This window comes from Pelmatolapia mariae, linkage group LG3_W, assembly GCF_036321145.2.
Source record: "Pelmatolapia mariae isolate MD_Pm_ZW linkage group LG3_W, Pm_UMD_F_2, whole genome shotgun sequence".
NCBI classification, from domain to species: domain Eukaryota; kingdom Metazoa; phylum Chordata; class Actinopteri; order Cichliformes; family Cichlidae; genus Pelmatolapia; species Pelmatolapia mariae.
Window position 1 is genome coordinate 60512386 of NC_086229.1, and position 24806 is coordinate 60537191.

At 38.2% G+C, this 24806-nt stretch overlaps 2 long non-coding RNA genes across 2 annotated transcripts in view; one reads left to right on the forward strand and one right to left on the reverse strand.

Annotated features, from left to right (window-relative positions):
- Positions 1–24806, forward strand: part of LOC134624702 (uncharacterized) — a 167076-nt gene that overhangs the window by 75122 nt on the left and 67148 nt on the right. The window lies entirely within an intron of this gene.
- Positions 10103–14606, reverse strand: LOC134617503 (uncharacterized). The gene is made up of 3 exons (XR_010091535.1): positions 14165–14606; positions 13176–13356; positions 10103–10555 (listed from the first exon to the last, which is right to left on the reverse strand). It is a non-coding gene; the product is annotated as an uncharacterized LOC134617503 (long non-coding RNA).

A 24806-nucleotide genomic window follows, 5' to 3' on the forward strand; every position in this document is an offset into this window, starting at 1 on the left:
TTTACATCACCCTAGTTACATGCTTTTATTTGCTATGTATATGTTACCCAAGGGAGGGGGAAAAACAACTTTGTCCAGATTTGTCCAGACATTTCTTCACATCAGCTACCAGCAACTGCAACAGTTTCACAAGCTGAAAGTGTGTGCTCGTGCAGGCAACCTATGCTGACCCACTTTTGTTAATGGTGCTGCATGTTAAGGTTTCAAAAGTTATTGCACAGCCATTGTTGATGCAGGGGCGGTACGCCCCTATGAGAAAATTCTGGAGTTGCCCCTGTGCTGATCTTCTGACACTGAACCACAGACATCTGATTGTTTTTTAAAGGGAAAAAAAAGTTTTGTTTTGGTTACCCAGTCCACTAGTGTTAGAATAACTTGACAGTTTATTTATTTAGTAGTTCAATGAAAGGTTTCAGTTAATTAAGATTGAGAAGGAAAAAAATGTGTTCACATTTGCAGTTTGTGTTCTTATACAATACTTGAAATTAAAACAAACAAACAAAACACATTTTCAGAAATATTTGTGTGTGTGAGTGTGGGGGGCGGGGGGGGGGGGGGGGGGGGCACTTTATCCCATACAATCAACAGCAAAAAAATCTCCCCAAAAATGAGGAATCAAAAAAACGATATCACGAGGGCAACAATCCATTTCATTGTAAAAGACCTGATGCCAGTAAGTTTAGCTTGGAGGCACAAATAGCTGTGTCAGATTTTTGCCAAGTCACAGGTCATATATGAGCTCACTTTCCACTTCAGCGACAGTGATTTGCTTCTTGTGACTTTAAATGTTTAGTTATTGCCTTAGAGGGTGCTGGTTTAGCTCAGTGCATTGAGAAGGGGACCACATCCTGTATGGCCCCAGTTTGACCATTTACATGACAGAGATAGTCAGTGTAAGACCATTCTACCAGCCCACAATAATAACAAACAATGTATTTCTCTAGCTGGTAATGTTAGCACATCCCTCAACGACCTCTGCAGCACTGTGACCATGTCCTGAGCAAACTATGATGTGAGGGAGTTCACATCATAGAGGAGAGGTCAAGCTTCAACACTGTATTTCTTGAATTTATTCCACGTAAAAAGTACTACAAGGGAAAGTAATGCAGTTGGCAAGCTTAATGTAAGACTACATATTGCTGACTAAATGGGGTTTATTTTCACATCAGGCACTACACACAAACAGCTCTGTGCCAATAGATTTAGATCTTTCCCAGTGAGCAGCCCTGAATGCTGATTTTTTGTAATGAACACTTAATATTGTTTTGGCCTCAGATTTCAACACAATTTGTTACATGTATTTGGATTGCAAATACATGTAACAAATTATACTAAAGAACTTATGATTGACAGGGCATAAACGGGAAGAAAAGGTGTTTACTATTAGTTACTAAATAGTCGGGGGTGGGGGGTGGGGGGGGGGGGGGAGTTAAATAGGCTTATGCTTCTTCCTAATGCTCTTTGAACATCAGTTAAATCAGTTAATTATAATGATTATTGCTTTGTTTTCCTTTTGTCTCTTTTTCCCGTTGTTACTATACTGTTTTAACGTGTTCAAAATAAAGATACAATTCAAAAATAATAATAATGGCTGGACAATGAATCGACAGCACATTGGTCAAAGAAAATAAAATGTCTAGAGAAGCATTTGATACAGTATGAGAAACAAAAACATCTCAGCAATCACTATATATGTTCAAACTTTGTGTCATCAAACTTTTATGCATTGTATTCAGCAAATAACATTACAAGGAAATAGCTCCCTTTAAAAAAAACGCACTACAGTTCGAAGTTTTTTCCAGTAATTTATCGCAATTCAAGTTGTTCGAATCCAAAGAATAGTTTGAAATGGTACTAAGGTAATTGGTGAACTGCCAGAGGTTAATAAAAGCTAAGGCTAAGGCTAACCCAAAACTCAAAAATAATGTACATTTTAGAATTATACAAAAAGGCATTTTTCAGGGAACAAAAAAATGGGTTAACAATTTAAAGCTGTTCTGCAGCAATGGAGGCCGATAAACAGTGTTGGGCATGTTACTTAAGTAATTATTAATTATAGTTAGGGCTGCCACAAACGATTATTTTGATAGTCGACTAGTCACCGATTATTTTTGCGATTAGTCGACTAATCAGATCATGCATCCATTGGACGTAAAACGTACAGCTTATTGCACCAGCACGCGTCTGCTCTTATATAACTATCATTAGCTTACAGCTTTAAGTGTTTAAAGTATGTGCTAACTAAAAATAAAGACAAGATGATAGTTTATTAAATTTTAATGAAATTTGCAGATTGTTTCGGTGAAGTTTAATAAACTCCTTGCTATCTAAAATATAACGGGACACTGGAGTATATTCTCGAGCATCTCACACTTCTGATAATCAGTTGTCTGCTTGACGTTTATTCAGCTGTGTAAAAACTATAACTTTAATCTCAGCCAAACCAATTTACTCAGGAACAAATAAAATACTAAAAAAAAGCCAAACAATATAATTTTTAAGTTATCTAAGTGACTTATATATCATGTTTAACCTGAGTAGCGGCGGCGGTGGGTTTGAAAACAATTTGCCGGGAGTCAGGTGTTCTCACCGGCGCTAGTGAACCTTGCCCCCGGGTAGCTCTCGAGCTAGTGGGTAACAGATGTCTCCGAAAACGTCGGAGCGCTTTTGAAAATATGTGGTGTCTTGATAAACTGAGCAGATATTTGAGGTTTACACAGTTATATTCTCGCCAGAAAATATGTTAAACGTTTATTTTGTGACCCAGAAGGAATAATAAGAGTAATATTAAAACTAACTAGCTGCCGCCATTGTTGGAAACTGAGCTGGGCCGCGCTATGAATTCTGGGACAGAGCTACTTCTTCTTCTTCTTCGGGGTTTAATGGCAGCTGGCATCCTTGTACATGCAGTGCTGCCATCTTCTGTTTCAGTCCGTTATTACACTCTTAAATCCTACTACTTATTCCTGCGTCTTTTGGGATCTTACAAAGCTTCAAACGCTGCGTCGACTATTGAATCAGTCGTCGACGATTTTGATAGTCGACGTAATCGTGACTAGTCGACTAATCATGGTAGCCCCAATTATAGTTACTAGTTACTTCTTTAAAAAAGTAAGTAACTGAGTTACAAGATTCTGAAAGTAATTAATTACTTGAAAAGTAACTATTGTGTTACTTTAAAAAAAAAAAAAAGTTTAACCCTCTGGGGTCCAGGGTATAACTGGCCATTTTTAACTACTTTTGATTTGACCTCTACATTTCACCTTTTAAAACTATTTACTTTGTCTTGTTTGGTATCATCCTTTTCAGCACAACCTCACATGTCTGAATTTACAGTTGTGTTTTCATTTTGACATGTATGTGTATTAACACAATTGATCTAAAATCAGACAAAAAACATAAAATCTGAGTAGAAAAAATTAAATTTTTTACTGTAATAACCAAACATGTTTAATGAATCATTTCTCATAACTTAAAATGCAATTATAAATTGTCAATTGTCACACAAATTATTTGTGCCACTCCAAATATTTCTGTCCACTACAAAGGAGAACATCACAGCCTGATACCTGCAGGTCTGACAGCAGCAGGTGTATCACTCCTGTTTCTACCTGGAGACAGCAGTCTCTCATTGTTCTGACACACAACACAAAACTATCCACAACACTACACACTAACTACACAAGACAACACATTAACTACACACTCCAAACACGAATTTTCACATCTCAAAATTCGCTCTCCCTCTTTTTCTGCTGTCTTTCTCTCTCTCTCTCTCTCACTCCTAAAACTTCCCCTGTTTTTTTGCTCATAAGCAGAGAGGTCTCGCTGCGCTGTCCTTAGACAGTAAATGTGACGAAACTATTGAGGAAAAAACGCCGCGTATATATTGTTTATCATGACTCTGGTTTTACGTGGCCTATCGATACAATTTATAAACTGCTATATGTCACCTTGTTGCTTTGTCTTTAAGTGGTCATGTGATTAGCTTACCACGACTACTTTACTCTTCCTCAGTCAAACAGCAGCACTCATGCGATTGTTTTGCCCCCTGAGCTCCAGGTGTTGTGCAGTGATCGTGATTGCCCTCCGCGGGAGCGCATAGCTGCTTAAAGCTGTAGCGACCAGATTACTTACAGCTACTTCTGTGCAACTGATATAAGATGCGGTAAGCTGAACACAGCTTCAACCGTCTGTTTGTTGAAAAATAGTAACGGACCGCGTTTCCTTGTTAGTAACTGTAACGGCGTTGTAACGATAGGAATAGTAATTAGTTAGATTACTCGTTACTGAAAAAAGTAACGCCGTTACTTGGAACGCCGTTATTCCCATCACTGCTACTAATCATGGTGAAAATCATAGTTATTATTGGATTTATTGCAATTGTTTTGTTAAAAGCCTTTACCTAAATCAACATTGCAGACAGAGGCTGGCTTGAAAACACTTCAATGAACACTGTTCATGTTCATATGTACTGTAATATTTTTATCTATACTAGCAAACTCGCATGCTGTCTCTGATATTGAATATATATATATATATATATATATATATATATATATATAGTATTGTGTGATGATACATTATATTGTGATACACCATTTTAATCTGACCTTTGATTTCTTAATGCTTATTTAAACTGTCAAAAGTAAAAAATATAGAAAACTGTGGGATTTGTCTAAAGTATTTGCATATGCCATAGAAATGTTAGCACTCACAGTTTACTGGGCAACGTTTATGCAAACAAGACCGGTCCCCTTATGACAAGTGCGATCATACGAGCATTATAGTATGATGCGGACTCTGCATGATATGATACTTTCATTACTTGAAGCTGAAATCCTAATGTGACATTTCATGTTTTTAAATCTTTTCAGCTGTAACCTGACCTGAAAAAATCTAGGAGACAGAAACGGAAGATAAGACACCATTTACTGATGGACCTGTTATATTAGGTCACAGTTCCACGTGAAAGTGAAATTAAATTGAGACATACAGGGCACCCTTTTAAAAAAATTTCTGAAGATCTGTACTCTGAATTTAAGATACTATACCTTTAAAATATTCTCATCCAGCCATTAAATGATGCCAGTCAGACCAAATCTCAAGATGAAATGTAATCAGATTACAGACTCTGTGCACTCTATTCTTAAAACCTAAAAAAAAATTTAGTTCAGTTTTTGTCTTCAACTCACTTCACTCATATATTCACATCAGATCCAACTGTGGCATTTTTCCATAACAAATAATTGACCATTGATGTGTTTGTTATGTGTCTGAAGGTTTACATAGGCAAGTTTCATGTAACACTGATTGCTACAGTAGCATGCAAACAATGGTTATAGTGCAAGGGAAGTGTCTGACAGCTGCATTAATGCCTACACAATCTAAGAGTTTGAAAGATGGACACATTTTTTCACGAGATGATAATAAATCCACAACATAATCGTTTCTGTCCTAACATACTGATGAGAAAATGACTGAAAGCACTCCTGTCAAGTACAAATAATAATAATAATAATAATGATAACAATAATAATAGAAAAAATGTCTAACTTGCATTTCAGTGATTGTAAAAACAAACTTATGCAAATGAATTTCCTCTATGGGCTTTGATATTGATTTCCGGAATTACGCAATCTGAACTCGTGCTTGAAGTACGAGTTCAGGATATACACATTTTTCTATAGCAGCCATGTGTCATTTCCAATCCATGTCTAAAGCCCCTGCGTAATCTGCACATAGTCAGTCAAAGAAACTGTACCTTTTCAAGGCGAGCCTCTTTGTTTCTTCGCGGGTAGTTTTCGGGTTGTGGATACCGTTGAACTAGATGTGACCTGAGGAAAAATATTCTGGCACACTTGACAACTTGGATGTGATTAACCGTGAACTGTCACATATTGAGGGGGAAAAGACTTTCACAAAGTAGCAAGGAGAAACGCAGCGTCCTTTCCAGTCATACATTGAAAAGTTGAGATACAAACCCACTGGATTTACAGGAAACAAACACAGAATTTATATAAGTGTTATATTAAATTAGATTGTTTTATGCAAGTCAAGCTAAACACTTTGATCATATCTGTCACAGTGATAAATACTGCTTCTTTTAATTCAACACTACAGAAATGGTAAATAGCCTGTATTTGTATAGCGCTTTACTTAGTCCCTATGGACTAAAGCACTATACAAAGCTGGGCTTAAGCTGGGCCAAAATGGGCCAAAAATCGCACAGTGTAAGCCCAGCATTACACTGTGCGATTTATGGCCCATTTTAGCCGATTTTTGAGTCGTGCGACCGTTTTGGTGATCGGCCCGAGCTTGGCCTTCATCGTGTGTCGTGCATCGTGTAGTATACGTGGGGTAACGAGAAGCGATTAACACCTCACGACCAGCTCCCGATCATCAATCGCTGGTAAGGGTGTCACCGCAGCAGCTTACACTGCGCACCCGCCAACACACAGACGTCGGTGAAAAAGACGGAGCAGCACGGCAGTGCAGCGTGTGATCTGGACTCAAGTGATGGAGGCGCAACTTGTAGAACTTTGGAAAGCTCACCCGAGCCTTTTCGATGTGGCCTCACAAAATTACCACGACCACAACAACCGTGAAAATAGTTGGATCTACATTGCTGCTCAATCACAGCTGCCTGATCAATGTTTTTCATTAGCAATTTAGCAAAGTTGATGGTGGTGGTGTGCGTGTCTGTGTGAGTGAAAGACAGAGAGGGAGAGCGAGCGACAGAATTTCTATTATAACCTTCATTTTATGAACGCACAGTTTGAGCATTCAGGTCGCATCAGAGCATCGGGCTGTACAGTGTGAGACCCTGCATCGTGACCTTATAACTCCTGCGAGTCAATCGTGCAGTTTGAGCTGAATCGCGCGACTGAAAAATCGCACAGTGTCTGCCCAGCTTTCTACTACATTCACACACTCGCACACTATTGATGGCAAGCTATATTGTAGCCACAGCTGCCCTGGGGGCGCACTGACTGTTTTGACTGAATTAATTGAGATTTAATTTTTAATCTCACCTGCAGAGACGAACACGAAGACGCCGTAGAGAAGCAAAAGTGAGAGAGTTAAAGCCATTTCCCTGATTTGAGTAACAGATCCTTCGAATAAGAAAATCGTAATTCAGTCACGTAACCTCTAGAGTTGGTATCAATACTAATATCTTTATAAAACCTATGAATATTTCTAGAACCCTTTTTAAGTATGACGAAAGGAAAACGGTGCCAGAAGTGTGCCTCTCAAGTGGTGGCAAGCTGAATAACGTTTCGTGGCGCATTCGACTTTTATAAACTCCTTTCCTTTGGCGCCTCCCATCCAACTACGTAGCTGTCTGTGTTCAGGTCAGCTCTGCTCCACTTCAGCACTGAAATTATTTCATGGTATAATCTGACGCTTAAGTGTGACGTCATCTCCAAGCTTCGCCTCCATATCTTGCTGCAGAGCTGAAGACGAGAAAAGAAACATCAGTTTTTCTCACTCCAGAGTGGTGACGCATGAAGTTGATGTTAAAATAGGATAATTGATATGTATAGACACACCACATTTGAGTCAAAACTGACAGAACAAAGCTCAGAGAAACATCTAATGATTAAACGTAAACATCACATTAAAGACGTCTTGTGATTTTACACATTGTCGTTTTCAGGGTCGCGGGGGTGGGGCTGGACCCTATCCCAGCTGTCTTATAGCAAGAAGCAGGGTGCACCCTGGCAGGCAGCCAGTCTGTTGTAGGGTTAATACAGAGACAGACACGCACTCATACTGAAACCTATGGAGGACCACAAGAGCCACGCGCATCGAAATAAAAATTTCTGTGCTTTAATAATGAATTGTAGAATAAATTCTGCAATTGTAAATTCATTTTTGAATTCCAATTTAATAAACTGCAGTTCAAAATTCTTTTTCCAATTGCATTTCAAAATCCTTTTTCCAATTGCATTTTAATAAACTGCATTTTAAAATCCTTTTTCAGTTGCACTTTAATAAACTGCAGTTCAAAATCCTTTTTCCACTTGCAATTTAATAAACTGCAGTTCAAAATCCTTTTTCCACTTGCAATTTAATAAACTGCAGTTCAAAATCCTTTTTCCACCTGCAATTTAATAAACTGCAGTTCAAAATCCATTTCCCTTTCCTGTTCGCTCCGGGATTAGGTGCTGGATTAGCTGCTGGATTAGCTGCTGGATTAGCTCTTCGATTAACAACTTGCTGGAGGCTATTCAAATTAGCCACACCGTGGGATGTAAGGAGCTCTCTGATTGGTTGGTCAGACACAGGCTGTCTGCCAGCCTGGATTTTTCTAGCTCATAGCTTCGCCCTGCTAAGAAGCCTGTGTGCTTGTACAAAGGCCGTTCAGCCTCGGGATTTACACTCGGTTCGACACGGATATGTGAAGAATGAAGGGACCCTGCAGCGAAACGGAGAGCCAACCTCTGACTGAGTGCCTGTCTACACAGTCTGACCACCTGTTGAAGGTAAGGTGCTAACGTGGCTAACGCTAGCATCACCGCACATAGCCCCGTTATTTTAAGATCATCTTAGCTAATGAAAGTTTTACGTCGCAGCTGTACGAGCTCGCTACGTGTTTTGTAAGCTGCTGTGCTCTTCACAAATAAAGCTGGAAGCAGCTCAGACTGTTAGAACCAGCACTGAGGCCTGTTACATTTATACAGTGTTAGAGCAATGGCTGCAACCTACAGCCTTTAAACTAGCGATTAAAATGCTGACAGTAAACGCGTCAGTCCAGATGTTACCACATTACTTTGTGATACTTAAAACAACTGAGACAGGCTGATTAAAATAACAGCTGTCAGTTCTCTCATTCCTTATATCAAGACTGGAGATCACACTACTGATTTCAGTTCATTTAATATGTGAGAGCACAGATTCATTCTCAACTGGACATAAATGATGATCAAAGGTTGTATACATGATGAATTCATCAAATCCCAGCCTCTAACACAGTGCGCTGAATCTTAGCTTTGAATGTCCAGTATATTCTAATCAGTGCAATGTAAGCATTCACTGAACCTATAGTATCTACACCTGTGTGGCAAATGTGTGGTAAAGATACAGATAATGAAATTTAATTATTAATACAATATACATCATGAAAAATGAAAGCTGAAATTGATTCAGTTTAGTACTTTTCTCTGTATGCTCTGTGATTATAAAGGCCTTAAATTCTGTGATATATACTGTAAATGATTTTCACAGAGGTCTTAAAGTAGTTAAATCACTGCTGATAGTCTGGTTGTTTATATTTTCACATGTTTTTGTGTCTGTAGGGCTGTTTGATGACGATTTGGACTCCTCTGGGAGATGAGGACACACCCACATCTGTTCCATACTGCAGCCATGGATGGTGTTACAGCTCTGAGTCAGCTTTAGGCCATCAGACGCACACACTGGAAAACCAGCACCTGGACTTCATGCAGGAGAGACGGCCTCAGTGATGATGGACTCTGCATCCTCTACCTCACCTCCTAATCTCTTTCTTCTTTAACACATAATTAAAATCACTCCAAAAGAGTGTAAACTTACTGAGGAAGTCTCTAACTTGTACACATTTGTACTTTTACTTGTTTTATGAGTTATTTTTAAGAAGAGTAAAGTTATTCACATAAAGTTTTTATTCTTCTGTATTTATTCTTTTGTATCATGTACCACAGTCATACTGAACTTTACAGACCTGGTGAAAAAAAACAAAAACACACACATATATATATATATATCTATATATATCTATATATATCTATCTATATCTATCTATATATCTATCTATATCTATCTCTATCTATCTATCAGCTTCAGCAGTATTTCGATTCATCTTATGAATTCCAGTCTAATGTCAATTCACTGAGTTCAGTTTTGGTCTTAAACTCCAGAGAATACCACCTGGTTCAACAATCTTTTTATCTGATTATTGGCAAAATGTTTTCTTCTGAGAGATGCTCCTGAGGCTGAAATTGAGCCCAGAGAAACAACAACAAAGTTTAGTTCCTCTGGATTTTCCATGGAAAATTGTTTTATCACTCATCCAGGTGACTTCTCCAGTGTCACGGATGAGTGATGAATATATCTCCCACTGGAAACCATTGTGTCTAGTTAAAGTCATTCGGTTTTTTTAAGGAGAGTTGTTAGATGCTGTGCTCGTGAGGACAATGGGTTTTAACTTGCTGCACAACACAAAGCTGCTATACTGGATCAACGATCAAAACACTTAATTGAGCAGAATTAAGTCAAAATGTAATATCCTCATATGATGACACATCACACACGACCCAGCATTGTTCTAAGAATGCAAACTTTCTTATTGGAAGTTTCCACAGCTGCCAAAAAGGGACAGATTTCTGTCTGGTCTTAATGAGTGGTCGTTGCTCTCTCGTTTTCTCTGGAATTGCTGCACGGAGGATGTAACACCCATGATAAGCGCTGAGGTGTGTGTCCTTGTCAGAAATCAGCCATCCTCAGCTTCCAGGTTAGGAAAAGTGGAACCAGAAGATATTCAAATGCATCTCTTCACAGCTGCTGATGAATTCTACAAAAAACAAAGTTTGTTAAAAACATTTGCAGGTGAATCACCACTGATTTATCAGTGCCATCCATTTACTCAGAAATTACTGACAAGTGGATAACTAGAATATATAGTTTATAATTTCAAAAATGTCCTGTACAAAATCAGGGCTCGCAAAATTTCAAAATCCCTGGTAGCCCTTCGGGCAGGGACTCTTCAGTTTTTGGTAGCCCAAAATAAATTTAAGTAGCCCGAATAAATAAGGGAGCAATTTTTTTTTATGTTTTGTTTCCTGTTTTGTTTCCGTAATGGGAAAAAAACATTAATCAAAAAATTGTTGAAACACAAATTACAATATTGTATAAAAATTACAATCATCAACTCAAATACTTGGTTGTAATTGAACAGAAATTTCTATGAACTTGTAAGAACTGTACAACAGGAATCAGTCTGTGTCAGATCCTGAATTTGAAATTTCCACTGGAGTCACGGGTAAGAGGCAAGTGGAACCAAGATCTAGGCCATTTGCTTTTTGAAGTTTGCAAAGACTGCTAAATTTTGCCAGTGGTAGTTCACTCTTTGCAACATAGTACGCTGTTCTTAACAGATTTTTCAGGTTGATTTTTAGTATGTTATTTGCAGACTGAGCAATAATCAATTTCTTGCATTTCTCATGGGCTCTAATGGGGGCCTTTCTTAAAATTACTGGTCCCAGTAACAAAGGCACTTGTCGACTCAATGTTCTGCCGGGTGTGTTGTTGGTTTCCCTCGATTTCTATGTTATTTACACGGGTGCACATAAGTGGTCCGCATGTGCGCATTCGCTGTCACAATAAAAGACGCGCACCAGATAAGAAGTTGCAACGCGCGTTTGCGTCCATATAAAAGGCACTGTTTTTGTCCGCTAGAGTGGGATTTTCATGGCACATTCTGCACCAAATCTCTGTGCGTTCATCATTTGTTTAAAGCCAGCTCACCTCCTGCAACCACTTTTCCTAGAATACGCGCTTCTTTTGTGGTTCGGACTCCATCTGACATTTCTTTGGAGGTGGAGGAACACCAAAGTAATTGCTTAAAGGAGCTTCTTCGACATCTTTAGGAGTTCTAAACAAATGTCTGTCGTCCTCCAGAAAATCTTATGGACGCAAACACGCGTTGCAACTTCTTATCTTGTGCGCGTATTTTATTTTGACAGCGAACGCGCACCTGCGGACCACTTATGTGCACCCCTGGTTATTTAGCTTGTCATATTCCAGCCACAGAAATTCTTTTGTCCATGAAACCATAAAGCTGCACTTTCTTTTTGCCTTATAGTCTGATTTGTCATAACTTTTCCGTTTTGTGGTAAGCTTTTCTTTGGCTGTCACTTCTTCACCCTGACCGGTCTTATTTGGCTCAGCAGAACTAAAATATATATCCTGCTGCCTTTACACACGCACTCACATAACGCTCAGCGATTCTCTGCGCGATCAACCTCTCACATGTTTAAGCTTGCTGCGGGAGATTTCACTTGTCATGTTTGATAGCAAACTAACGATTGATAAGACGATGTCAGAGGAATTGGTGCGCAAATTATCGTCACTCACCAATCAGTACTGTCGCTCTCTATACACAGTTCGCGCGATTGCAAAGTGAAAGCAAAAAACAAGCGCAAATTCAAATGCGATTTCAATATGTCACATATAGGGCTGCTCGATTATGGCAAAAATGATAATCACGATTATTTTCACTGAAATTGAGATCTCGATTATTTGATGATATTTATTTAACAATAACAATGTATTGAATAATGGCTTTAAAGAAATAGTAAAAATAGTATAAAATAGTGTGCAAATACTGATAACAGTGCAAATGTTTGCAATATAAAAAATAAAATGTAAACATCTATGTTTAGTGAACTTTGCCATGTCGCTCTGTGGTGCAGCTACAACACCAAAGTTTACACACTATGTCTACTTGATCCACGTCTGACTCCGCGAACCCATAATGTTTCCACACCACTGAAGGGTTTTTTTTTTAACCTCTTTTCAACCAACGGCAGTCACTCTCCTCTCCAAATAACTTCTGCTTAGCTTTCCGAGCTTCCCTCTGTTAGCTCCTCTTAATTGTTGTGAGGCGTGTTCAAAACGCAGAGAGGTGCGCTCGATTTGCCACACGGAGCAGCGCGAGAGTAAAGCACGAGGGAGGTGCTAATAATCGGCTCAGTCATTTTTAATGATCGTTGAAAGCCCAGATCGTAATTTAGATTAAAATTCGATTAATTGAGCAGCCCTAGTCACATATTGACAGTGGTTCACCGATGCCAATGACATATTTACCCAGCTACATTTCCGAAAGAATGCAAAAGCATTGACATATATTTTTCCTTCCTATGATAGCCCGACGGGCAGGGCAGGGATAGATTCTGGTAGCCCGACTGGAAAAATCGCTAGCCCCGGGACGTCGGGCTAGCGATTTTGCGAGCCCTGAAAATGAACTATATATGACAAATGTGGTGCTTGTGGAATTTTTAACAAGGACCCTACAAAACTTTACTCATGCTGCCAAACTTTTGACAGCTAGGTGTGCAGTTCCTGCTTTAAATGCATCCACTTTTAAGATTAAGGAATCTAAGTGATAAGAGGCCAGAAATGTTTGAACTCACTTATGAACCTACATCACTGAGGCCATCTCTCCTGCATGAAGTCCAGGTGCTGGTTTTCCAGTGTGTGCGTCTGATGGCCCAAAGCTGCCTCAGAGCTGTAACACCATCCATGGCTGCAGTATGGAACAGATGTGGGTGTGTCCTCATCTCCCAGAGGAGTCCAAATCGTCATCAAACAGCCCTACAGACACAAAAACATGTGAAAATATAAACAACCAGACTATCAGCAGTGATTTAACTACTTTAAGACCTCTGTGAAAATCATTTACAGTATATATCACAGAATTTAAGGCCTTTATAATCACAGAGCATACAGAGAAAAGTACTAAACTGAATCAATTTCAGCTTTCATTTTTCATGATGTATATTGTATTAATAATTAAATTTCATTATCTGTATCTTTACCACACAGGTGTAGATACTGTAGGTTCAGTGAATGCTTACATTGCACTGATTAGAATATACTGGACATTCAAAGCTAAGATTCAGCGCACTGTGTTAGAGGCTGGGATTTGATGAATTCATCATGTATACAACCTTTGATCATCATTTATGTCCAGTTGAGAATGAATCTGTGCACTCACATATTAAATGAACTGAAATCAGTAGTGCGATCTCCAGTCTTGATATAAGGAATGAGAGAACTGACAGCTGTTATTTTAATCAGCCTGTCTCAGTTGTTTTAACTCTAAGTATCACAAAGTAATGTGGTAACATCTGGACTGACGAGTTTACTGTCAGCATTTTAATCGCTAGTTTAAAGGCTGCAGGTTACAGCCATTGCTCTAACACTGTATAAATGTAACAGGCCTCAGTGCTGGTTCTAACAGTCTGAGCTGCTTCCAGCTTTATTTGTGAAGAGCACAGCAGCTTACAAAACACGTAGCTAGCTCGTACAGCTGCGACGTAAAACTTTCATAAACTAAGATGTCCTTAAAATAACGGGGCTACGTGCGGTGATGCTAGCGTTAGCCATGTTAGCACCTTACCTTCAACAGGTGGTCAGACTGTGTAGACAGGCACTCAGTCAGAGGTTGCGCTCTCCGTTTCGCTGCAGGGTCCCTTCATTCTTCACATATCCGTGTCGAGCCGAGTGTAAATCCCGAGGCTGAACGGCCTTTGTACAAGCACACAGGCTTCTTAGCAGGGCGAAGCTATGAGCTAGAAAAATCCAGGCTGGCAGACAGCCTGTGTCTGACCAACCAATCAGAGAGCTCCTTACATCCCACGGTGTGGCTAATTTGAATAGCCTCCAGCAAGTTGTTAATCGAAGAGCTAATCCAGCAGCTAATCCAGCAGCTAATCCAGCACCTAATCCCGGAGCGAACAGGAAAGGGAAATGGATTTTGAACTGCAGTTTATTAAATTGCAAGTGGAAAAAGGATTTTGAACTGCAGTTTATTAAATTGCAAGTGGAAAAAGGATTTTGAACTGCAGTTTATTAAATTGCAAGTGGAAAAAGGATTTTGAACTGCAGTTTATTAAAGTGCAAGTGGAAAAAGGATTTTGAACTGCAGTTTATTAAAGTGCAAATGGAAAAAGGATTTTGAACTGCAGTTTATTAAATTGCAAGTGGAAAAAGGATTTTGAAATGCAGTTTATTAAAGTGCAAATGGAAAAAGGATTTTTAACTGCAGTTTATTAAATTGCAATTGGAAAAAGGATTTTGAAATGCAGTTTATTAAATTGGAATTCAAAAATGAATTTACAATTGCAGAATTTATTCTACAATTCATTATTTAAGCACAGAAATTTTTATTTCGATGCGCGTGGCTCTTGTGGTCCTCCATAGAAACCAGTTAACTTAAGTCCACTTACTGCATGTCTTTGGACTCTGAGAGGAAGCTGGAGTACCCGTGTAGAACCCACGCAAACAAAGAGAGAACATGCAAACTCCTGTGAAGCAACAGTGCTAATCACCACGTCACTATGTCAAGCAAATAAAAAAACAACACAAACAGAATATTATGGAATATAAAATAAAGTAAGATAAGCACAAAAAGCAGGTAGTTCAATTCAATTCAATTTTATTTATATAGCGCCAAATCACAACAAAAGTCGCCTCAAGGCGCTTCATGCACACTATGTTGTTTTGTATAAATGAAACCAATAGATGGCAGCACAAGCTCTTCAGTTTGGTTCTGCCACCCAAAACTCAATGCTTATGTGTTAAGACATACTACAAAATGACAGAAAGGACATCAATATTGATTTTGGTTTTAAGATTTCTTTCTTTTATTCTTTGTGGACTCTTCCCAGGTGACAACCTTTGGGCATGTTGGTAATATTCACGGATACAAAGTTGACGAATGTTCATTTGATGTCATTGATCTCTGCTCAGATTAGCACCAATATCACGTGGTGTTGGAGGACTCTGAATCTACAGGGATAAGTGTGAGACAGAGGACTTTGCCTGTGTGTCACACACAGAGAGGAAACAGTTCCTGTTTGAGCTGCAACACAAGTCTGAATTGTTAAGCATTAAAGAGGAAATTCAGTGGGCGGTGCAGCAGAGTGTGGAACACTACAAACCACAAACTCTCTATGACTTTTCCCATTTTATTTTCTGTGCTCTCTAAACAGGACAACCTGAATATTTCAGTTCTGCTTCTTAATCACACAGTTAAAGATGTTTGGTTTAGTTTAATTCTTCTAATCTGTGAGTCTGCAGATTCAAATCAACCCATTTTTATTGTATTTATCCCAGAAGGCGGATGATATGGCACAGCGTTGCTACTGTTATGTAAAGCAGTTTCACCCCGGTTCTTTTTATTCCTCAGGCCTCCAGAGATGACACCGGACTCAGTAGTCATTTCACAAAACCTTTATTCATCTTCAGTTACACATGCACCTTCTAGAAGGGGAGATGTGCAAGGCCGGTGTCCCTCTGCAAATCTCTACTTCTTTGTCTGTTACAAACAGTTTTATAGAAGTGACCCCCATTTTAAACCCTATATGATGTGCCATAAACTAAAACATTGTGTTCGTGTGTGTGTATGTGTGAGCACGTAAGTGCCTGCACCTGCACTTACCTGTGTGTGAGTGTGTGCATGTGAGTGTGTGTGTATGTGTGTGTGGGTCAAGGTATGACCCTGTTAACGCCTCCTTAAAAAGCCGGTGCCAGGAGTCCAGCGGTCCACCTAAACAAAGGGCTCTTATACTTAACAGATATAGAGTAGGTGTCCTCCTATACCATAAATCAGTAAGAGAAGGTACAACTTCTCTCTTGACCTTAAGATGTGTGTGCATGCCAGAACACTATGGAAGGCACACAGAGTCTTTGCAGACTACTAAGGATCAGACATCCTATCAATATGCGATTATATAACTCCATTATATTGTAATAATTGTTTTCTTGTACTCACACTATACACAACACAACACTACAATGACATATACAGAGCAACCCATGCATGTATAAGCACACACAACTAGGTGTTTGGTTGTTATATATGTAAGTGTTCAAAACTCACTCAGAGGGTCAACACCTTTAGTGTGGGTCTGTCCAGACAGGAGTGTATTCATTATATGGGCTGTATTCCCTTTTATTTGACATTACTTGAATAACAAATTTCCCTTTTAGAAGCAATGGGGGTACACTGCAAAGTCAATTTCTACATAACGACATTAGTTTGCATTAAGAGATTTGATTGGACAATCCAGTGTCTATAATAAAAATGAACCAATCGGCTGCTGCTAGTGCTTCAGCCTGTATAATAAATTATGTCAACAAAAAAAAAAAAAAAATTGACTCATTGGTCTAACGGTCAAATGCCTGGTATGCTACATTACCAGCCCAGGCTAGATTTCCAGTCTTTCATGAATGTATAGTCATAGGTGTGGGTGGTAGAGATGCCATGCGGCAAGACTGTCTAATTCCAGTATACATTTTTGGCAGTACTCCTCTCGCAAAGCAGAAATAATTCCAATTAGGTAACTTACATAACCTTACATTCTGCTGGTCATCTGACACTATGAATTCAAATCATCTCCAAATAACCGAACCACAGTTTATCTTGTTATAAACCAGGACTACCGAGTATAACAGGATGGAGTGAGGGGAGAGTCGTGTTGCGTAAAAAGAGCGAACAAAGACGGAACTTGCGGTTATATAACTCTATTGTGATATATTATGTTGAAATGAACGATAGTCTTTCATATCTTATACGTCCTATGAAAATATATATTCATTAAAAGTTCGATATCTCGCCCTTTTCCCAGTGAAACGCCCTGTGTTTCAGAAGACGAAGAGAATAAATCCAACTGCATTCAAACCAGCCTGCTCAATAATCTCAAGGTGGATATCGTTGGTGTAGGTCTGCTGAAACTACAGTAACTTCAAGATGGACTACAAAAAGTATTATCTTAATACTTAAAATACTTAATATGCAGTAATGTAAACGCTTTCTTACTAACTTGTGTTTTTGGATGTTGTTTTAATTTGCAGTGTTAGTACTATTATTTATACCTGTGCTGCCGTTTATTTAATTTTATTTTATTTTATTTTATTTTATTTTATTTTATTTTATTTTATTTTATTTTATTTTATTTTATTTTGTTTTTGCTGCTACAGTCATTCTTATGCTTCAGAAACCTGAGGTTTTAAAGGTCCCAACCCCATTAAAAAGGCAAGAAAGACCACAAATGAATCCTGACAAGACAGACCTGTGAAGTTAAACCATTTCAGGTGACTACATCATGAAGCTCAATGAGAGAAGGCCAAGAGTGTGCAGCGCTGTCAACAAAGCAAAGGGTGGCTACTTTGAGGAATAATTCCATACATGTTGTTTCATATATGTGATATCTTACATGTATCACATATACATGTAGAAAGTAGTAAATTTTAACATGGCTGGGTTCAAATCTTTAAATGTGCCTATATCCACTTTCACAAATTTTAAAAAATGCTGTCCGACAACATCTCACGGTTCTATTTCAACAACGTGTTTCAACAGCATTTCCAAAGTTCACCTGCAGAGACATTGTGCAACACAGAGTCCCAACCCTATGCACTATGAAGGAGCAGAAGAGCCTCATACACCAAAATAATGAATTTTGTGCTTCACTAATAAACTGAAAAAAATGTGCAAAACCAAGACTGGCCTTTGTACCAGCACACAGACTTCTTCGCAGTGTAAAGCTATAAGCATAAACAGTTTTTTTTATGTAGTGTCATGTTTCTTTAAAATTGATTCATGCATAGCTTCTTTTCTGTTGAAGTGTATTTGAACAGTGCGGGGAGATGTTGTGTTTATTCTTTATTACTGTAAACCTGCTGATCCAGTCTCAGACAGACAAACCACCTGAGCTCAGCTCCAGGTGAAAAACATAGAAGAAACAGAAACTGCAGCACTGAAGCCTTTAAGATATGTGTTTCATATTTCTTTGTGCAATTTTTAACATATTTGAAACATGTTGGGCCAAGGTTACACTCTGACGTGTTTCTCTATTTGACTTATCTAAAACTGTCAACCTTCAGCTTCACCTTGTTGTTGAAACAAGGAAGTATTTTTTATAGAGAACAGAAATTATTCCTGCTGTGATGAAACTATCTTCAGAATATTTTTAGACTTTAAAATCAGTTCATGATTTAAATCTTTAAGAATCTCTCCCTGAGACTCTGAATGTTAAGAATGTGATCAGGTCAGTTTTATCAGTCATCTGTTTCCAGTTTGAACCGGTTCTTTTCATTTCCTGTAATTTGTCTCTCTGTGTTTTATGAGAAGCAGACTGTTCCTCTGAAAGTCATCATGTGTCAGAACACAGGTCCCGAAAAACTTGAAGTGAAAAAGTGAAAAAAAGTGAAAAACTTGAAATGTACTTAAAATGCAAAGAGCCGAGTTAGCTGTAATTGTTGGATCACAGGGAGTTAAAGCTCAAGGTCATGTGACTCTATGATATCTGTGGGACTCATTCACTCAGTTACTCTGAGAGTCTTAGGCTACGTCATGTAGGTCAGCTTTATTGTAAAATATGAGCTACATCTTGCCCAACCAACTAATTTTAGACCCTCATCTGCTGTATCACATTCCCAATTTAAGACTCAGAAAGATGAAACAAAAATGTTGCTGTTGGATTTCTGTGGTTAATACAGAGAACAAATGAGTCATAAACAACTGACCTCAGATTGAATATCAGTAATTTGGAGATTTAAAGAAGAAAAAATATTCCAAAACCTGGAAATAAAACCCCCTTTTTACCCATGTGACTAAGAATTAAAACTGTTTTGTGTTCAGGGCTGGGCCCTGTCAGGGAACAGATGACACAATGGAGGACTGCACACGCAGTGCATGTCTGTGTTTGAAGCTGCGTGCTGCCTTCTACACAGAACACAGAAACAGACTTCCTCTTCAACAGGGTTGAATCAGAATCAATCAGACTGACTTTTTACATTTAAATGAACTTTAAAAATAGTTTAACGTTAAATAATGTTTATAGTCGTTTTTCTTCAATTCAACACATAAAACAGGGTCAAAGTAACACAGTTTTAATATTTTTTTTATTATGCATTTATTATTATGTTTGTCTCTATGCAAACTCAGTCTGTATATTTGATGCATCTACACAATGTCTCTAATGTTTCTCATCAGACACACATGGAAAGTCCAGTGTCACATTTCCCTTTCGGTGGAACTCATTCTGAGAAAGCACACAACCACAATGACTGTCTGCATATGCTTGTTTTATTTTTATTTTTCATAATCTCCAATCACTCCAATCAAAAGGTTTTTGACCCTTTCCATTTCATGTTTTTTTTTAATTTTCATGACTATTTACATTGTAGATTCTCACTGAAGGCATCAAAACTATGAATGGAAACAAAAGCGTGTAATAACTCAAAATGTGTTTTATCCTTTATTTTCTTAAATATTTTCTTGACTGAGTGACCTTCAGTTCTTAAAGTGATGATGGCTGTCAATTCTCTTAACTTAGCTGATTGGTTCTTGCCATAATGTGAAATTCCACAAGTGAACTCTGACAAGGCACAGCTGTGAGGGGAAACTATTTCAGGTGATTACATGAAGCTTACTGAGAGAAGGCCAAGGGTTTGCAGCACTGTCACCAGTGAGCCCTGCAGCACAGGGTTATTTCTTCAAGTAAAGGCTGATAATAATCCTTAATACTGACCTTCTTTGATATATAATAAATAAAATAAAATTAAAATGTAAACTGCACAGCTTGAACCTTTGACTGTGAGCAGAGAATAAAATGGAGGTTATGGTTTACTCTTCAGCTTCACCTCATTTTACTGTTGTTGAAATGAGGAAATATTTTTTTAAAGAGAACAGACATGATTCTTGTTGTCATGAAACTATCTTCATAATATTTAAAATGAATTTATGATTTAAATCTTTAAGAGTCTCCCTGAGACTCTAATTGTTAAAATTGTGATCAGATCAGTTTTATCAGTGATCTGTTTCCAGTTTGAATGTTTTTTTTCTGTAATTTTTCTCTCTACGTTTTATGAGAAGCAGGCAGTTCCTCAGTCTGCAGACTCAGTCTGTCTATAAGATTCATCTACGTGGTATTAAAACCACATTGTCACACATAACAGCTACAACAGCAGCATAGTGCATGTTTGCATTTGATTCGTTTGCTGTCAGCTTCCCTCTAAAACTGCCTCCATGCTGCACAAACAACTGAATTATGTGGGTGATTATGTAAAACAAACACCACCTTTGTACTTACATGAAGAAAATGTGCTATTTATTCCACTCATACCAAACTAAAGAAGCTGTGAATGGCAAATACAATGTCTCTAATGTCTAATGTGACTCACATGCAAACTCCAGTGTCACATTTCACTGTAGGGTGGAACTCGCTTTGAGAAAGCACACAGGCATGATGACTTTCTGTGTGTGTTTGGTTTATTTTTCATTGTCCCTATCACTGACCACAGCTGATGATAAAAGCCTTGATCTTGTATAACTGTGTTTGTGTACATAAGCAGAACATAAAACTACACTATTGCCTGTTAATGAATTAGTAAAGTGCACAATTTGAGTAAGAAGCTGTGTGACTTGGTGCAGAAGAAGACGCAATTTTGACAATGAACTAAATAAAGTGGAGGGTGTAGTTTGGCAACAGTCTGTCAGGTTGGGTGTTGTTATATTTAAGACTTTTTTGCTCATTTGATGTCAGAGATTAAAAAAAAATATGTAAACAGGAAGGATTAAAAAAGTGAAACTGATTGTTACATTTACAAAAAGTCTAATGTGTAATTTGAAGAAAATAATTGTGTTTTTGTGGTGAACTGAAATGAAATGAAATCATGTATGATCTGGATGAAATTCAACAACTTAACAGTTGTGAAATGTATTCTTGTTCAAATGATGTGATACAATATTGTAAGAGTGGTGAGTTGCCTAGCTTCACATAGGAACAAGAAACTGCACACAAAGAATACACATTTTATCTAAGAGCAGCATTCAGATTCAAAACTTAAGAGTCTGTCAGAGTCCTGCGTTCAGATTCAAAAGAGGTGTTTTTTTTTCTGATGCAGAATCAGCATACCAGTCTGTGCCTGCAGGTCTCATCTCTGAAAACAAACAAATGTTTAATCTCTTTCACAGATCAGAACTGTTTTTTGTGACAGCTGAAAGTGCTATATAAATACTGGCCATTTTACCATTTTGTCACAGTGATGATGATGAAAATAAAGTGCACACAAAGAACACACATTTTATCTAAGAGCAGCATTTAGCTGCGTGTCATACCAGTTTTCTGTCCTTAAAAAGGAGCTCACAGAAAGTGAAAACTGCACGCAATAAAAATTGAAGGTAAATATTTATTTCAGTTTTAAGTACTTTCATAAAACTTTATATTTGCTGCTGATCTTGGTGTCGTCTTCACACTCTTTAAGATGAATCGACATACAAAAAAATAATAATGTGAAAATATGAATATGAAATTCAAACTCAGTAGTAATAATTCATGTGACATTGTGACATAAATCAAATGTTGTTTCTTTGCAGCTTCTTTGCAACATATAAGAACCTGGTTCATGAAAGGACGCTCTGTGTTTGAGCATTGTGAGGGACACACAATCTTAACATTTTACATCTGCTTATGGTTGATTCAGGTAAAGGGACCAGGTGAGCTACAATTAGGCCCTCAGATATTCTTCAGGTTTCTGGTATGTTATTATTCCTGATGATTCAACATCCAGACATGTTGCAATCGTGTTGTGTTAGTCTGAGTCCAGAACTCAGAGAGTAACAGATGGCATCTCAGTCTGACATCAGCTTTGTTTCTTTAAATATGCATGCTCATCTGGTCATCAGTGGATTTCTGTCTCCCTGCTGGACTTGACACCTGAGGTCTGTTTCAGCGAGATCTCTGCTCATATCCTTTTTCTGATAAGCTTAAAGAAATCTTGTTCATCTTGGATGTGTTATTGAATCTACCGAGTTACTGAAGCAGCATCAGCTGAAGCAAGTATGTGGGACATCAGAGGTATGAGTTCACATCACTTCTGAAACTGATACTGTCAGCCTGCAGTATCACGGAGACTAAATACATGACGAATACCTGTGTCCCATTGTTGGCTTTTAGAGTACAACGGGTTTTCAGCTTGTCTGATTCTTTTATTAGAGAAAAATGCATGACGTTGAACCACTGGATGAAGCTGAAATACGTATAATACACAAACAGGTTAAACATGAACAAATTACATCACAGAGCTTCAGATTCTGCCCACATGATGTCAGCAGTGATAAGTTTACATTCAGTAAAACAAGTCCTTGACATCTTTCAAACCCCTTTCATATTCATGTAGGAGGGTTTTTTTTCTGTTGTGTGTGTGTGTGTAGTTTACATCATCAAGGTTATAATTTAATAACATCCTTATAGTGATTGGTGTATGAAGCCCTCTGACAGTTCTTCACCAGCAGGTGGCAGCACAGGAGATTCTGTCAACCCAACAACACATGGAGGCTTTCACTGTGATCTCTGACCTTTAAGCCTGAAAACTTGTGAATTAACGAAGCGTGGCGCTGCTCTCTGTTTTCCTCCATGTTCCTCCAGCAGAGTGCATGAAGGCAGCTACACTCTGCTGCCTCCGTCCGCTCCGCTGAGAGGGAAAAAAAAGAAAAGAAAACGAGGAAAACTGCAAATATGAGCTGATAGAGAGCAAAAAAATCTACACTCAAAACATTTTCTCCTACTCTGAGACGCAGTGGAGCTGCTCTTATCTCTTATCTGCTCTTATCCGTTTTCTGATAAGTTTATAGAAATCTTGTTCATCTTGGATGTGTTATTGAGTGTACTGAGTTACTCAGGCAGCATCAGCTGAAGCAAATATGTGTGACATATGAGTTCAACTCACTCTGTCAAAATATTTGTGACAAAATATGTCACGAATGCATCATAGAAGGTCATAGAAAACCCACTGTTAAAATAAAAAGACACACCTGTTTCCTATTGTTGCCTTTTAGAGTACAACAGCTTTTCAGTGACTAAAGTTTTTGATGTTGAAACAGCGAGTGAAACTGAAATACTTATAGTACACAAACAGGTCAAACACAAACAGAAGACATCATTGATTTCAGATTCTGCCCACATGATGTCAACAGTAATACGTTTCCATTCATTTAAAGAAAAGTCCATTAAAATGAACCGAATTAAGATCAGTTTGGGGATTAGTGACTGGAGTTCTTGACATCGTTCAGACTCCATTATGTTGTTATTCATGTGTGTGTGTGTGTGTGTGTGTCTTCAAGGTAATAACTCAAAAGATGCTTATAGTGGCTGGTGTATGACCCCCTCTGACAGTTTATCACCAGCAGGTGGCAGCAAAGGAGATGTTCACTGTGACCTCTGACTTTTAATGAAAGGGAGAAAAGGAAACTGAGTAGAATTGTAGACCTGATAGAAAGCAAAAACAATAGACACTACAGTAGATCAATAAACATCAGATAAGCCATAACCATCACACATGAAATATTATAAAGATTCACACCAATTATATAAAAAACAATAATAATCCAGATTAACAGTAACATGTGGAGGACAAGAGTTTCTCAGTTCTTGAATTTCAGCTAAGGCAGTCAAAGGAGAGATCAGATCTAAAACTGGACGCTCAAACTAAAAGTCAACCAGTGCCAACATGTTTTGTTTGAAACACCACAACTTCTCCGAAGTTTCTAAGAAAGGGCTGAACTGCATTCCAGACATGATGAGAAGGGATTACAGGTGTGTCAGTGCTGATGAACGCTTCCTGATAGTTCCTAACAATAAAAACGTTCAGACATTTCTGTAAATCAAAACTCTGGGTTTATAAGTATAATTAAAGAGAATTCCTAACATAAATATTAGAAGTCCAAGAATAAATGTGTGTCGTGTTCATAAGAGCAGCCTCAGTGTTTAAATCTGACCTCCAGAGGGCCCCAAAGCTCCAGCTGGCTCGTCTATAATGAGATCATTTGTTTGAAGTGATTCATTTCTATCTGCATATTAAACAGAGAAAAACCTGCAGCAAAGCATCTATTAATCCATCTGAATCATCTACAACGTTCATTATATTATTAAAATGTCTAAAACAACTAAAATCACAGAAAAAAATGTTGGAAACTTTCCACTGATAAACAAAACTGCTGGTGGGTGTGGCCTCTCTCTCTCTCTCTCTTTCTC